Genomic DNA, 19,043 nt, shown 5'->3' on the forward strand with positions numbered 1-19,043 from the left:
CATTCCTAAAATCTCTACCCATATCAAATATTGGTGGGAATATTACTAAGAGAGACTCAACAAAGACAAGTTTGTGGTATACAAGGTAGGACATGCCTAGTCCATTTTTGTGGATGCCAACAAGGAGGAATTATACCCTATAGGATACTATGAATACCAATACATGAGGTGGACCATACTACAGTAGGAAAGGGACCAAGCAATACCAGAGCTCACAAACATATTTCATACCTTATACACCAAACTGGGTATCAAAGACTCTAAGCAAAATTTGGTGTGCAAATATCGTGGATGTATGCACATATACATAAATATAGAAATGGATTTCCTAGACATCTCCTCACATGGTGCAACAAACTGATACACATTCAAAATAGAGAAAAAATTTAAATATAAGAATTGATAGTTTGGATATGCAAATCCTTCACAAGAGGAGCAGGGTAAGGGACAAAGGTTGGGCGGATTGTGCCCCCAGAAAAACCCAACTAATCTACAAATAAATAATGGTTATGGAAATTCAAACGTAAGCACTGTGAAGTGGTGTTGGCTCCATAAAATTCCCTCACACAAGATTGTTGAATGTCACTTGAAACAATCATTATTAGTAGATATTAAAGAGAAAGAAACAAAATCTGGCTCCAATTTTGATTCAGAATAGGATAAAAGAAAGTTGAACATTGATGAAAAAATCAGTGCCACTGTTTCCATCACAAAGCTCTAAAATATTCATCTTTAAGACCTAGAGGAAAGTGAGCATCTCTTCCACTAATAAATGTGGGTGAAGGGTACTCCACTACATTTCATTATTGACAATAAGAGGAAAAAACCTCATCTCAACAGAGGTTATTAAGCAATTGGGCCTACCAACAACACAACACCCACATCCATACACCATCATATGGCTCCACCAAGGACGAGATATCTACATCAACCAATAATGTCGTATACCCTATAACATTAGGTTTTTGATGAATCAAGTATTGTGCGATGTTTAATCATTGAGGTTTGTGATGTGCTTTTAAAGCAAACTTATATGTGGAAACATTATGTTATTTCTAAGTCTTGACCCGATAGTGTCATTGTTACTTTGTGAGATCAACTCTACAAGATACCAAAAGTATTTATGACTACTACAATTTCATTGATCTTAGAAAAATAATGCAAGAAGGTAGTCTCAGAATTCCAAGTTTGTCCTTTCCAAGATTTAGTCAGAAGGTAAGAAATAGGTCACTACAACCACAACAACTTCAGTACAAGTTCCCTCTACAAAACACAAGCAGTTGGACAAAGGGCCTAAATATATGTTCACCTCACCTACAAAGTCACTCCTACAGTTCCAAGTCATACATCCACTTACAGTGGATGAAATAATTCCACATGTTCAGTGTCGTTACAACAAAGATGTTTACAACTCTGTTAATTCTTTTGATAAATGTTTAGGATCCCATCTAGCAATCCCCATGGATGTCACTTTTCAAACTTCATTTTCACCAACAAAGTCACCACATCATGCAACCAATTTTTTTGAATTATTTCGACACTTCCAAAAAGAGGTTCATGATACCCTACCAATAGCTAATGCTAATTACAAACAATGATATTCTAAACATCATGCTCAGTGTAATTTTTGGTGTAGAACTAATGGGATTATGAACACCAAATGAAGGGTACTCACTAGTATAACATATACTCTATTAAGTGGTTAATATAAGGAAGCTTCTTCACTAGGGAAAGTGGGTCACTAGGAAGCAATTTCAACCAAAAATTACTCATGTGATGAGGGAAATTTACGCTATGGGGATCATTGCTTCCTAGGGGCGAAGGATTAATCTAGGTGGAAAATAATTACCGTAGTTAATAACTATTTCCTAACAATGGTTATTAAAACCATGAATAATGCACGATAATAAATAAAATTAATCCTAATATTAAAGTGAGAATCTAATCTCATGATAATTTCAATTTTTCCATCATAATTATGATAGTCACCATGGTATTAACACATGGATGTTGTAAACCATGGGATTTTCCCATGGTATTATAATTTATTATATCTACCCATGGTGTCATAATTTATTATATTTTCCCATGGTATTCATCGATGGATTTCGTAAAGCACGGTATTTGAAATGTAACAAGAGGCATGACTCTCAGTAAAAGATACCTATAAAAGGTATAAATACGAACCTTCATTTTGCATTAAATCATTATTTTTCTCATAATGTAGTCTCATGGTATATTACCCATTTCAGTAAATACTTCAGTTCGTCTTATGTTATTTTTCTTCAATATTTCTCTTATTGTTAGGTCCCTATAATGCTAGTGTATTCCATTATTATTATTGTCATTGTAGCCCTTTATTGTTATTGTTATGCCCATTTTGTCCCCATATTGTTATTATTGTGCCCCATAGAAGTTAGACATTATTATTGTTGTGCCCTTACATTTTTATTGTTATCTCGGCTCTAATTATATTGTGACCCCTTAGACTCCTATGTATAGAAAGGAGGTTTTTTCATTTGAACCATCCAAAAATTGTTCATTTGTGTAATTTAAAGGAGGTTTCCCCATTGAAGAAGCTGATTTTGAAGTCTTTTATCTATCTTTTCTTCTATTTTGTGAGTTGGTTGCATAACATTTTGTATCAGAGCTTTAGATTCTAGGGTTTTTTTGCCTCAAACAAGTCATGGTGGCATTTTTGCTATATTGTTTTTCTTTTAGAAAGTTTCTGAAGCTGAAATTAAAACCCATTTGAACCAAAATTGTGATGAACCTTGGGTTTGTGTTTCATATATTTTCTTGCTATATTTTTGGAGATAGAATCCAAGGAAGTCAAGGTTTTTGTAGGCTCCCGAATTATATCTCAAACATGTGACCATGGGAAAATCATCATAAATTTCTCTCTAAGAATCAGATTGGAATTTCATTAAATGTTACAGAAGAGGATGGACTGTAGTTTTCTTTGTATAGTTTACAGGTTTCAAGATTGAAATAGTGATACGTGGCAATTCTTACAAGCTCACTCTACTGAACGAGTCTATAATCAGGTCATCATGGGATATTTGGAATAACACTTTCTTGGAGAATCCAATATTGATCATACTTGTGTGGTTAGAGAGAGGACTTAGAGGGATACCAAAAGATGAAATTTAAAACCTTAGAGATCTAAAATTATAGATATACAATGGGTTCAATATCGAGCTCCTACAAAGTGAAAAAAGGTGTGTAGCCTTTTTAAAAATTTATATAAGTTTGGTTTCAAAAATTACTTTGAAGTAATCCAAAGGGAATATTGAAGCATAGTTATCATTAATTTATGCCCCGAAGAAAGAAAATGGAAACACCTAGTAAGAAGCCTAAAAGCTCTACCATGACTCATTACAAAGATGAAGAAATGCAACATGATATATCAAAATTACGAGACCAAGTGCAACAAATTTCACTCTCGCAAAAAGTAATAGAAGCTAAGATGGATGCTTTAAAGAAAGGCGTGGGAGCTAAGATGAATGGTGTGGAGGCTGAGATGAATGGCATTGAAGATAATATGGATGGTTTAGAAGTAAACATTAAATATTTGAGGAAAGACATGGAAGCTTTGAAAGGAGGTTTGGCAAAGTTCCTTCAAGAAATGATTGCTAATGGCGAAAAGGTAGTAGAGGAAACTCATGATGAGGATAAAATAATTGTTAATTATGATTCCATAGAATCTAATGTTGGATTTAAGACACACAATGTTCCAAATATTGATAGAATAAAGTTTGATGCAAAGATCCTGTAACATGAATACTACATATGGAGAAATATTTTGATCTCGATAATGTCCAAAACACACAAAGGGTACTCATTTCAACTTTATATTTAGAACCCAATTAGTTTTTATGGTATCAATGACTTTTCTCTCATCAACAAATTGTCACTTGGTTAATTTTTTGGAGGTAATGATAGCACATTTTGAGGATACGAAAAGCAACACCTTCTTGAGCCAATTGATAAATTCAAACAAAAGGGTTCAATTGTGGAGCACATTGAGGAATTCCAAAAATTGAATATAAGGGTAAAATATATTCCAAAGTAGAATATAATTGATATGTTCATAGGCACTTTAATGGATAACATCCAACATGAGGTTCGCCTTTAGGAACCTGATTCATTGGAGAAGGCATTCTCGTTGGAAAGAAAAATTGAAAGCAAAATTATGGCAAAAAGGAAGCCTACCACTCACAACTAGAAAGGTCGAAGTGTTGTTTCCCCTAGCCTTCCACAACCTAAAAGGTTGACACCACAACAATTGGAAGAAAAAATAGCGAAAGGGATTTGTTACAGTTATGATAGATAATACACTAAAGATCATAAGTGTGTTGAAAATAAATTATTTTACGTAGATTGTGAAGAGAAGGAAGAAAATAAACAAATGTTAAAACAAGAGTATATACACTAGGAACCAACCCTAGAGAAAGAAAAAATAAACCTGAACATATCTTGTAATGCATTGGCAGGAAGTACCTCTCAAACTCTCAGGATAGAAAGACATGTCAAGAAAAAAAGGTAATAGTGTTGAATGTAAGATAGCCAAGGAATTGAATTGCTTCCTATATCCAACACTAGAGTGTCAAGTGATGGCTGGAAATAGAGGAACCATAAATTGCTCTGGAAAGTGCCATAATATCAAGCTATCCATGGGAGAATATTTATTGAATAATTCAATTCCTTCCATTCCAATGGGTAGTGTTGATGTTGTACTAGGATTCCAATGGCTACAATCTTTGGGTACAATAGCTTTTAATATTCAAGAACTTCTCTTGAATTTTTTTTGCGAAGGAAAGGAAGTTGAATTAAGGGGTATCGTAGGAAACTCAAAAAGAGAATCAACTCTGATACCATGAAAAATGTTGTAATGAAATAACAACGGGGCGTAATTACACAATTATGTTCACTAGAGGTTCCAACATCGAAATCATATATTTCTCCAGACCTCCAAAAAGGTTTGGAAAATCATACCAAGGTATTTGAGGCTCCCAAAGGCCTCCCACCTATTCGTGATCATGATCATGCTATTCATTTGATTCCATGAAGTTTTCCTCCAAACATCAGGCCTTACGGATATCCATATGCCCAAAAGAGTGAAATTGAACGTATGGTTGCAGAAATGCTAGAGGTTGGTATAATTCAACCTAGTCAAAGTTCTTTCTCTGCTCCAGTAGCATTGGTGCATAATAAGGATGGATCAAGCCACATGTGTCCAGATTATAGGGAGCTCAACAAGTTGACTATTAAAGATAAATTTCCCATTTGTTTCATTTATGAATTATTAGATGAATTAAATGGAGTAATTTACTTCACCAAGTTGGATCTTCATTCAGGATATCATTAAATCAGAATGAAGACTGAAGACATTCCGAAAAAAACATGTAGAACTCATGGGGGTCATTATGAATTTTTGGTCATGCATTTTGGCCTTACCAATGTACCTTCTACATTTCCAGGTTTAATGAATTCCATTTTCAAACCCTTAGAAAATTTGTGTTACTACTTTTTTATTGAATACTAATCTACAACAAGTCTTGGAAGGAACATCTTCAACATGTTGACAGGGTGCTCAAACTATTGGAGGAGAAACAAGTATATGCAAAAAACTCCAAATGTTTTTTTGGAGTACAAGAGATGGAATATCTGGGTCATATTGTATCTCATGAAGGTTGTATGGTGGACCCTAGAAAAATTAAAACCATCAAGGAATGGAAAATCCACACATCCATAAAGCATCCGCGAGGATTTCTCGCATGTCTGTTAAAAATTATGGGGTCATAGAAGAACCTCTAACAACATTACTGAATAAAGATGTATTTTCTTGGACTCTAGAAGCAATGAAGACCTTTGAACATCTTAAAGACGTGATGTGCTAAGCACCAATCTTAGCTACGATAGAATTCACAAAAACCTTTATTGTGGAATGTGATGCCTCAGGAAATGGACTTGGTGTAGTTTTAATGTAAGACGAAGCACCCATTGCTTTTGAAAGTTGTCTAATCAAAGGTAAGTATTTATAGAAAGTTATTTATGAGAAGGAAATGTTGGAAATAATAAATGCACTTAAGAAATGGAGACCTTACTTAATGGGAAGACACTTCAAGGTGAAAATGGATCATGATAGTATTAAATAATTTTAAGAAGAATGATTATCTTCAAAGAGAAGTAAAAAATGAGTCACAAATATGTTGGGTTATGACCTTGAAATCATTTACAAAAAGGGAATAAAAATGTGGTTGCAGATGAACTCTTAAGAAAAGACGAGGATGTGGAAGAATATTTTCATGCCATTTCTATTATCCAACCAGATCAGATAAATGGAGCAAGGGATGAATGGAAGAATGATGAAGGAGGATGGCACTCATTCTAAAGTTGCAGCACAATCCCAGTATATTTGATACATTTTTCTTGAAAAATTATTCGTTATGGTACAAAGATCGTTTATACCTTTGTAAGAATTCCCAACTCAAATAGAATATTTTTTGGGAATTTCACACATCTCCCTTAGGACGACACTCAGGACCCTAAAAAAATTACCACAGGGTTAAGATTTTCCTTTTTTGTGATGACCTTAAGTCTGATACTCAAAATTTTAAGGCAAAATGTTTGGTTTTCCAACAAAATAAAGTTGAGACAAATAATACCTCAGCTCTGTTACAACCTTTATCCCTTCCAAGTCAATGTTTGGAGGAGGGTTCAATTGATTTTATCACAAGTTTACCCAAGTCTGAAGGAAACAATGTCATCATGGTGCTAGTTGATAGACTTACTAAGTATGCACACTTTTGTGCATTATCTCATCCATTTAAAGCCAATATAATCGCTACTACATTTATGTAAATAATTCAAAAGCTACATGGAAACCCAAAGATTATTGTAAGTGATAAAGATCCCACTTTCACTTGAAATATTTGGATAGAATTATTTTGTTGTCTGGTTACTCAATTAGCTAATATCTCATCTGATCATCCTCAATCTGATGGGCAAGTTGAGATAGTGAACAAATGTGTCAAATGATATCTTCATTGCTTTGTATTTGATAAACAGACACAATGGGTCCAGTGGTTGTCTCTGGCTGAATGGTGGTATAACACTTCCTTCCATACTACAACAAAAATGACCCCATTTATGTAAGTTTATGTACATCATCCACCATCCATCACATCATCTTTAAAATAAAATTCTAAGTTTCAAGCAGTCGAAGATCACATCAACCATCAACAACAAGTCCTCCAAATCTTGAAGGATAACCTCACTTTGGTGCATAATCGAATAAAACAACAAGTAGATGAACATCGAAATGAAAGAAGTTTTGATGTAGGTAACTAGGTATTTCTACGACTACAACCATACAAACAAATGTCCCTCAAGAAAGCTAGGAAGGATAATAAATTATCACCAAAGTATTATGGTTTGTACAAGGTGTTACAAAAGATTTGGTACTATGTCATACACATTGGAGCTTCCTACATCTTCTCGAGTGCACCCAATTTTTGATGTTTTATGCTAAAGAAGGTTATAGGTGACCAGATCTCAGTTCAAACAATATTGCCAAAACTCGACGAGGAAGGAGAAATCATATTTGAAATTAAAGCAGTCACAGAAACAAGAAATCGATAGCTACAAAATCGATCAATTTTAGAGTATCTCATCAAGTGGAAGAACTTATCTACTAAAGATTCAACATGGGAGGATAAGGATTTTATAGAGAAGCATCCAGAACTACTCAAGCATTGAGGACAACACTTTTTTAAGGACAGGGGCATGTTAGGTCGCTATAATACTAGTGTATTCCCTTATTATTATTTTCATTGTAGCCTTTTATTACTATTGTTGTGCCCATTATGTCCCCATATTGTTATTATTGTGCCCCATAGAATCCCACTATTATTATTGTTGTCCCTTTACATTATTATTGTTATGTCGACTCTGATTATATTGTGACCCCTTAGACTCCTCTATGTAGAAAGGAGGTTTTTTCATTTGAATCATCCAGGAATTGTTCATTTGTGTAACGTAAAGGAGGTTTCCCCATCAAAGAGGCTAATTTTGAAGTCGTTGATCTATCTTTTCTTATATTTTGTGAGTTTGTTGCATAACACTCACGTATTGAGTTATTATTATAATGTTTTTATAAAATATCTCTTTTACACATCATGCCATATTATGTGTTCTTATTATACTATTGTTATGCAATATTTATCTTAAGAATATTCATTTTTCATTCAAGAGGTTTCCTTTGTTAAACAACTTGGATCATATTGACATTAATACATTAGATGTCAAGAGATCTTTGCAGTTCAACATGCTTGGACTAGAGTAGGACTGGGATGGGTGACGTTTTGGGAAATTTTAATTTTTATTCTTGTGTCAATATTTAATTCTCATTCCCCTTAGGATCCATATCAAGGAAATATATACTTTATCATTATCTTGCTTATTTATCTAGAATCGATACACATTCTCCATCTTCCATCCTTCTTTGGACTCAAAACATTAGGTATAACACAAGGGCTTAGTCTCTCTCTGATTAATCCTTTAGTCAACAAATCCTAAACCTTCTTTCTAATTTCTTCATTCTCCTTGGGTATCATCCTATAGGATGCATTATTTGGTAAAATTTCACCTTTTTTTAGGTGTATGTGGTGACTAAAATTTCTTATAGGTGGTAATTCTTTTGGAAACTCATTAATAATGATGTTAGCAAACTCATCTAGTAGCACTATAATTTTAGTGTGTAATTCAATCAAATTTGTATATGTAAGGACAATCATATGTTTACAAATCAAAGAAAAGTGTACCTCGTCTTTCTTCTTAACTTCTGATAGAATTTCTTTCCCACTAATAATCAACGTGTTTAGGCTTGTTTCCTCTTTGACTCCTTTATCTTCCGTGGGAAATAACACATGTTTGTAGTTGTCCTTTTCAAAAGTGTAAGTATTTCTCCTTCCATCATGCACATCTCACTTTTTATACTACCATTGTGTTCCCAACAAAATGTGACATACATCCATAGGCATAATATCACATACCTCTTCATCTTTATAGATACCAATCTAGAATTCTACCATACTTTGTTCACTTGACAAAATATGATGTCACCTTTTTTGCCAAGACACTCGATATGGATTAGGATACGCCATCCTTTACAATCCTAAATTCTGTACCATCTCTGTGGATACCAAATTGTTAGTTTTATCATTATCAATGACGATTTTGTAGAATTTCCCTTCAAATTTGCACAATTTTCATAAACAAAGTCCTCCTTTGTGTTGGTTCGTGAGTTTCTTTCTCAAATTTAACCAAGATTCTCTTCATCATTAATGACTAGCACATTTTGGGCATTTCTTCCCTTGTTTATGTGTTCAATGTTCCTTTTTTTCTTTTGCAATATGAGCCTCTCTCTCTTTAGTTGTCTTATTTCTAGGACAATTCCAGGATATATGTCATGTATTTCAACACATATAACATCTTACTCCTCTTCCTCTCCCTATTCCTCTCGAGTAAAATCTTCTATCCCTTATTTCTCCTCATTTGTGAGATTGGCTACTAGAACTTCCTCCTTCCTCTATTGGATTTTGGAACCTTTCTTGCATGGAATATACATTTCCCTTAATTGGACTCCTCCATATATTCTATATTTGTTTTATAGCCAAATTCTCTTGTACTCCTAAGGGTACCAAATAGGATTTTTTCACTGTCTTCAGGGGAAAGAGCCCAATTTTGTTCTGAATATCATACCTTATGCCACTTATATATCTGGCCACCTTCTCAATATATTCTCAATGTGGTTTTCAGTAATTTTTATCATGTGGAATTCTTCAATGCACTTTTTCACTATCATAGTTTTTTGCCTTAAATTTTACAGTTTCCTAAATAAGTTTAGTTGGTAATACTTATGAATGAATTTTCTTTTAAGAGTGGACATTATTCGATCTCGACTCTTGATATTTTCCTTTATATTCTTCTTTTAATTTTCCTACAACTCATCTCACCATAATGTTAGATGTCCCCTTATATAGGTTATTACATATTTGACCTTCTCGTCGCCCTCCACATATTCAAAGTCGAAGTGCTTATCCAATGTGCTAATCCAATCAAGCAATTCTTCCACATTTATGTTTCCATTGTATAGTGGCATTTCAATATTTCATTTGGATCCTACTTAGGCAGCTAGATTGATCATTTGTTCCTTTGTGGTCTCTCTTCCTCAGATCCTTCCATCTACTCTTTTAAGCTTGTATCATCGCTCTCATTGACATCTACCCCATCAGTTTCTCTTATTTGGGATATCTCCATCAAGGAAAATTTTAAGTATGGAAGTTTATCTAAAAGATTAGAAACTTTGGCAAATATTACTATTGCCTAATATGCAAATTGTAAAATGTTTGACAATATTTTTGTAAAAATATTTATATTTCTAATGATTTTGTATTAGTCTATATAAAATGTTGGCGATTTTTAAGGTGACCACATCAGGTTCTCTTCTTTGGTATATCTCCATCAAGGAAATATCTCCATCAAGGAAAACTTTAAGGATGGAAGTTTATCTAAAAGTTTAGAAGCTTTGGCAAATATTACTAGTGCCTAATATGCAAATTGTAAAACTCTTGGCAATATTTTTGTAAAAATATTTATATTTCTAATGATTTTGTATTAGTCTATATAAAATGTTGCAGAATTTTAAGTTGATACTTTTATACTATAAAATTGGAGTGAATATTTTTTAGAAAAAATGGAAATTAGAGAAAATTAAGATACTAGTGAATATTAACCCTATTTTCCTTGGTCTCCATGGCTTCCATTCCTTCCTGGATATGCTCAGATCTATCTTAAGTTTTACATCCGTCGTATTTCTTTGTTGACCTCATCTTTTGGGTGCATATTTGGTCTCCATGGCTTCCCATATGCATCAGCTCTATCCTATGTTTTACATCATCATATTTCTTTCTTGGCCTCATCTTTTGGGTGCACATGTGATGTCATAGTTATGCTAGCCTTTTCAAATATTACCGAGCCTCTGGCCGTATTCAACTTGCCTGACTTAACACCACACTAGTGTTGATTGGTCTCACAATCTTCTGTGTTCCTTTTCTAGATCCAATCTTGCATAAGTGAATGGTCCAATTTTCCCAATATTCGAAATCCGAAATCCGAGGGTCTGACGATTATTCTCTCAAACTCGGAGATCTTTTCATAGTCGTTCTATTAGGAGTTTCAACGCATGCATGTTCCCAGATCACTTATTAAGCACTTAATAAAATATATAACTTTCCTGGATAAACGCAATGGATTTTTAACTGGATGTATATAGTATCCAAAGTATTTTAGCAACAAACACTTCTACTGCGAATTGGATCTCTTCCATCCCGCACATCCGGCTCAATCTGGTAGCTCAGAAGATTTGGCAACTTATACTTTTTAGAAGAGCTATATTAACTCAGATGCAAATCTACTAACGTTGGATCCAGACAACTGGGTCCCAAACCAAATGTCGCTTGTTAGGGAATCCGGGATGTTTATTTAGCACTTTTTGTTGAGCTCTAGATATGTTGTGGACCAAATCTAATCCTTGTTGGATACAATGGCCTTTGTGTTCGTCTAATTTGTTCAGCCTGCAATTAATTGAACCTGCAACACTATGTAATTCAATTGAACCAACAACCACCTCGTTATACATCGTGGTTGGAACCATACTTAAACATTGGTAACAGTTTAATTATGTGCATAAAGGCACATACCTATTCATAACAATTAAACAAAGACATATAAATCCATAAGCTACTTTTGGCGCACTTTGTTCCTTCAAGTATGATGCGAGCAAAAGGAGGGAGGGTTGTGAACTTAAACCCATGTGTTTTCTTCACTATAATTTGTGAGTTATTCAACGTTTTAAAATGAAAATAGTAGCTAGTCTTTTAAACGGTTGACTGAGACAAACAACTACAAAGAAACATGAGGCAATGATAAGCATCGTGTTCGATTCTATTCATAAAGAAAATTACAAAGTTTCAGTTAATATCCTCAAAGTGATCCCCATGCTCTGTCTCGCACTACCGCTGGTGTGTAGGTTACATATATCTATTTACAAAAAAATAATAATATCCAATAATAGAAATGGGTTGTCACTTGCTAACATTGCCTTTAGTGAGGTTACAACTAGGCATTTCTAGAAACTTACTAAGAGAGTAAGTCCGTTGTCCTAGAAGTAAAACATAAACATAACAAATCAAAGATGAAGAAAAATAAAATTTGCTAGAATGTTCCCGCATCACAACAGCAAAAAAATTGTCGATGGCTAAAGTGCCAATAAAAAATTATTTTTGTATCTAATCTTGTGTGAGCATGTGTGCAGTCAACTAGTCGTCATCGGCGTTTGTAGTTGTATTGGAGACAGAATATTATGCATAAACCCAACCTATCTAGTTGTCTATGACTTCTACTATAGTGGCAAAAGAAACATCCCATGCTTGTTGAAAATTTCCCAAGCAGTTTCCCTCCGCCTGATGCATCCCAGTTTCGATTGCAACTTTCTGTCTATCGACTGGTGGTGCCCGACAAATAGACTTGGCAAAGTGTTGTATATTGAATCAGTCTCCATCTAATGATGCAATGTGTAAAATATTAGTCTTGGAATGTCTTCCTCAACGGTAATGGCTTCTTGTGGAATGGAGGTTGTAGGGAATAATAGTTCGACGTCTTGCTTATGATGGGATGAAGGTAGCAAATCATGGGATTCAACAAAGACCTTATTTAAGTGAGAAGATGGGCCATGGACTTGCGCAAAGGAGGTAAATCAGGTTTCACTTTATGAACAAGACAAGTATGTAAGCATTTATCAAGAGAAACCTAACTTAGCACAACATTCTTGGAGAGGTGTTCGACCATGAAGGGCATAGAGAAGTGAAATCGGTAGGTGTCATCATTGATAAAGAGTGTCGATGGATTTTTACGATAGTCACACTTGGCAATGTATTCATGCTGTTGTATGGAATACCTAGAGTCTGTATGGCATTGATAGACATATTTCGAAAAGTATTCACTCTCATAGATGGCATTGCATGATAGCCATATTTAGCAAAGTGCTCATGCTGGTGTGGAATACAAGGAAAAAGCCTACATAATCTAGTGGATTGACCTCACGCACCACTTGTCAATGATATTGGAGCTAATAATTAAGGTGATCGGACATTGTCATGACAGAGATAAGCACTAAGCATTCTTGGTAATCTAACCAAGATGGAAATGATCAATAGTGATGATGAGTAGTAACTAGAAGAGAAAGCGCTTTACGTAAATATAAACAGTGGAAATGAATTTATTTTGAATATCATTTTTTTTTATCAATTTAACTAAATTTTTAAATTAGTAATTTTGGGTAAATATGACACCACAAGTCCAGTGAGGAATAGAGTCAATTATTTAAACGAGGAAAGGTTAAGTAGGATATCCATATCAGTCATTACTACAATGGTTTTGAGGTTACAAAATTAGGCTTTAATAGGTTATGAATGAGTAAGGGAACAATAAATTAAATTAGGGTGATGCTAAGGCCATTTTGTGAAAAGTGCAATATTTTTATATATAAAATGGGAAGTGTGAGACATAAGAGGAGATTATGAGAGGGAAAACTAGAAGGTTGATGATGGTGGATGATGAGAATGACTCTATCTATGAATTAAACTATTGTAGTAAATTGACGAAACTTCATTTTAGGTTCCCAATGTAACCTATGTGGTGAAGAACTTAGAACTTTGGATCTACCACCTCTATCGAAATTTTAATGATCATATTAACATGTTGTTGAAGTTTTTGATTCCTCCGTTCAATGGGTTTATGTTGTTATTTAAAACACACGTGCAATTGTGTTTTCATGGGTGATCTTTCATCTTTGGGAGAGACTTAGAAGGCGCCATGTTGGCAATGGGAGCTATGGTGTGACTCTATATGGACATCTCATTGTTCCCAAGAGAAATAGAGGGAGTTGCACCATTTTCTTTGGTAAAGATCAAAAGAAAAGTGGAAACTAGAGAGAGAGTCTAACAATCCGTATGAAAGCTTCATAAAGAAGGGAATGCATCCTTAGTGATAGCTTTAGAGCTTGTATGGATGGCATTGATATAAAATGACTCACGAAAATTGAAAATTCCCATATTATTCAATGGGAAGTAGTCATCTCTAATTGTCTCTTTTATTTTAATGTATTTATCTAATTCTATAGTAATACATAACGTTATTATCCTTTATGCCTTTGGTATTAATATTTTCCATTTCACAAGACTAGAATTCAAAAAATATTATCATTATGACCTAGCCATGAGAGTTACATCCAATTGACTAAAAAATAATATACATTATGTATTAGATGATTTCATTGACTAAAAAACAATGTACATTATGTATTATGTATTATATATATATATATATATATATATATATATATATATATATGACTAATCTTTATCATATAAATTTGTATATAACATGATTAATTTTTATCATATAAATTTGTATATAACACTAATGAAAAAAATTATAATATAAAATTTAAAATAAATAATATAATCAAGTATTTAAAATAAATAATATAATCAAGTATTACAGGATATTATGGTTTTTTATTTATATATAATATCAAAAAAATATAAATATTATATAATATTTTAAAATTATAGAAGAAAAATTGTCATGTTCTCAAATTTATAATATAATATAGATTAAAAGAATTATTATTCTAACAAAATTTATACTATATAATGTAAAATAGATTAACCATCTAATTTAATTTTTAATTTTTAATATTTTTCAATTAAATATAAAAACTATTAATGATAATTTTAAAATAAATATAATAAAAATAAAATAAATAAATAAATGATAATAAAATTATATTTTAAAAATAATAATGTTTTGTATATATAATTTTAAATTAAAAACATAGATTTAATAATAAATTATATATTTTTTAAAAAATAAATATAATCTATAAATTATTTTAAATTTTATTTTTCAATTAAATATAAAAACTATTAATAATAATTTTAAAATAAAAATAATAAAAAATAAAATAAATAAATAAACAAATGATAATAAAATTATATTTTAAAAATAATAATGTTTTATATCTATAATTTGAAATTGAAATCATAGATTTAATAATAAATTATATATTTTAAAAAAAAAAATAGATATTATTTATAAGTTATTTTAAATTTTAAATTATATTTTCATAGGTTTTGGACAAAAAGTGATTATCAAATGCTATAGTGCTATGTTAAATTATTTTTTTGGATGTGAAATCACCCATTTAAATTTTCATTTTAATCTAAATATTATATTAGAAATAATAAAAATATAATCCCACTAAATTTATAAAAATAGAAATTAAAAAATAAGATTCTAGATATAATTTAAGCGGAATCTTAAAATCAAATCATTACACCCCATTTATATAGTATCAAAATATTAATTACGACAATTTTAAATATAAAACGCAAAAAAGTAACATCTTATGACTACTACTCAAATCTTTGTGCAGCATGCCCTATGATAGAATTTGATTAGAATCGAGTGTAAACCATACCTTTGAATTGATTGGAAAATAAAATAGAAAACGTAAAAATCTGATTACTACTGCGCAAATCCTTTTACAGAATGTAATAAAACCATGCACAATATAATAGAAATTTATTGGAATAAGGGGTAAACATAAAATTGAGTCGTTTGAAATTAAAATTGAAGGTATTGATTCAGGGTTGAATCTAAACCCTCACGACAAAAGCAACTTGGAGAGTTTTGATACTAAACTAGATCCGGAGTACGAATTATTCTGATCACGCGTACGCACAAGATTCAACTTAAAACAGAGATGCACGGGCACACAGAAATGCAGAATATTGCAACAACGAAGGAAATGTTACGGATGCGCTATATAATAAAATCGTTGGAATAAAAAATTACGCAATACTTTTAAAATACTTACATCTTAACCGACAAAGGTTCTTTCATACACAGGGTGAAGTACAGAGAATCGTTAGTGGAGATGGAAAAATGATGACATCCTACGCAATATGCGGTCAACAACAAAAGCAAAGGTGGCGACCATTTCTGAATGCTTAAAAAGTGTGTATGTGTCTGCCTATGGGATAGGAATACAATATTATAAAACGTACATTGCACAGTTGCAAGGATAGCAACGTAAATCTTAACCGACAAAGGTTCTTTCATACACAGGGAAAAGGGCAGAGAATCGTGAGTGGAGAATCGCAGATGGAAAAATGATAGACAACCTACGCAGTAAGCGGTCAACAACAAAAGCAAGATGGTGACCATTTCTGAATGCTTAAAAAACGTCTATGTGCCTGCCTATGGGATAGGAATACAATATTATAAAACGTACATTGCACAGTTGCAAGGATAGCAACGTAAAGATCGACCAACACCAGTCGATTCACATGTACTTTTCCCTTTTTTTTTTAAAAACTGAAGTCAGCCTTTGCGATTTTCTCATGCTGCATGTCTCCTTTTCCCCCGGCGTACACCAAATGAGAGAATATCAGTAGAGAGTCCAGACCCACAGAGAGCAAACTATAATTGGAAGTGATGAAAAGGCTATAAGTATACATCCACCCATACTGCAAATGCTATAAGCAGAAGGTTTGCGCCACTTCCCTGCTGAGAGACTTTGAGTTTTTCTTATTTTTGCCCGTGGGCGTTTGAGAACAAGGAAATGATGAACAGCTTCATACGTTTGGGGGTTGGAATTTTAGGTCTCTCACCGCCACCAAATCCCTAATATTAAGCTGTATCTCAGTCGTCTATAGGCATAGATATGAATTTCTGTGTTTATAGACCATATCCTACCTAATTAGGCTAATTTTTACCTTCTAGATAACCACCTAATTCGGCTATTTTTTACCTTTTAGATAATCATCTTAGTTGTATATGAACAGAGATATTAATCATGTCCACTGATTTTTCTGACTTGTGACGACGTTACAGGAAGTTCCTTCGCTTTGCTCATGTATGGAGCACCAACGTGAGTATAATCATTTCACTCCATGGTGGTAAAATGAAATTCAACTAGAAATAAAGCACCATCTTGGGTATAACATTAACTTTATTCTTGGGTATAAGATTAATTTTATTCTTCTGATATGGGGGAACAGTACAATGTTCAAGAGGGTGATATAAAAGAGAACTACAGAGAGCTTTTCGGGGTTACCATATGCAATAGCGCTATTCAATTGTCTTCTCTACACGTTGTATGGATCACCTCTCATCAGCAACGGGTGGGATAACATTGTAGTTATGGTTGTCAATGGCATTGGCCTCCTTCTCGAATGCTGCTTCGTTTGCATCTATCTTATATTCGCTCCACCTAAGCCCAAGGTAACATTGGAATTTCAACATATTTTCCCTGATGTAAATGGTAACTGAAGAACTGATTGGGTAAAATAATGCAATATGGAGGAACTGCACTTACTGTCTCGCTCTCTATAAATTGTTTGTAGAGGAAAATGGCTGCAATGGTCGCGTGTGTATTGGTGGTGTTTGGGACTATAACGATAGCTTCTTTTTGTAGTGTACATGACCACAAGCATAAGAAGGTCCTTGTAGGAACTGTAGGAATGGTAGCTTCGCCGCTATCCGTTATCGTAAGTAATTTTCATAAGTATAGCAACCTATAATTTTCATACTTATAGGCACCTATAATTTTCATAATTATAGGTATCTATTACTGCCACTAAGAGGGCCCATTGCTAATATTTTATATTGCTTTTTGCGATTCAGAGACTGGCAATCCAAACAATGAGCGTGGAATTCATGCCGAGCTTCTATTTCTCGTTGTTCGCTTTCCTCGGGAGTGTGCTGTGGATGGTGTATGGCGCGCTCAGCAGAGATATTTTCATCATGGTAATATAATAAATACAATGCCTACAAGTTTACATGAAAAATTTAACGGCATCATTTCATATTACCCGACAATATCGCGTAGTAAGAACTGCTATATGATGCTCCCGCTTAGCGATTTCTTTCATTTTGCGCAGGCACCAAACTTTGTGGGAGTGCCACTGGGGTTGGGTCAAATGGTTTTATACTGCTTTTATCGCAACAAAAAGAGGCCCCGGATCGAAGATGCTAGACCTGTTGCTGGAGGGAAGCCGCTTGAATCGGGGAAGGAGAAGTACGATGAAAAGAGTGAGGAGTACAAAACGAAGTGCGGCTCCGATGAACAAGATATCGATCGAAATTTGATTGAAAGTATGACTGCAAGCGGCAGACAAACCCAACTGTATGAGCTATGCATACTGTTCATAATTCGGACTTATTTATGCATCGGTATCGAATTGTTTAATCAATGTGTTAACAATAATCACTTAAGAAAATATCTGTTATTTATGTAACTGCACCATGTCTCGGTAATGTAAAAATCCAAAAGATTGCATTTGACGTTCACCATTTCAAAGAAAATTTGTAACCACAATTCTGTCAGGAGGTGAGGGCAATCATTTTCCTTTGTTAATTTGTCAAATGCTCATAGGGCTCTGTCACGGTGAGTGAAAACCAAATCCATATTTTTCGAAATGCGGCATGATTTTATGGTTCGATCTTTGGACTTCATATTTTCCGAGCATGCTGCATGGTGTAAAGTCACATAATTTCTTCATTTGATAGAGATCGGCTTGGTTTTAGTTTTTCTATCTAATCAAAGTAAATAAGTAAATAATATATTCAATCATTCAAATTAAAAATGTAATGAATCAAAATAATTTTAATATATTATTATATATTAATATGTTCTTTTATCAATATTGAGTGTTAGTTTAATTGCTTAAGATTTTATTGTTAAACCATTTTGTTATTAGAAGTAATTGGTTTAATTCTCTTCAAGACCTTTAGAGTTAGGCTCAAATTAGTTTATATATATATATAGATAGATAGATAGATATAAGCTATGAATGTTAGCTCAATTGGTTGAGGTGTCTTTGCTAAAGTATCTTGTTATTGGAAGG

This window comes from Pinus tabuliformis, chromosome 6, assembly GCF_031772625.1.
Source record: "Pinus tabuliformis cultivar Carrire ecotype Pingquan chromosome 6, CPIR1, whole genome shotgun sequence".
NCBI lineage: Eukaryota > Viridiplantae > Streptophyta > Pinopsida > Pinales > Pinaceae > Pinus > Pinus tabuliformis.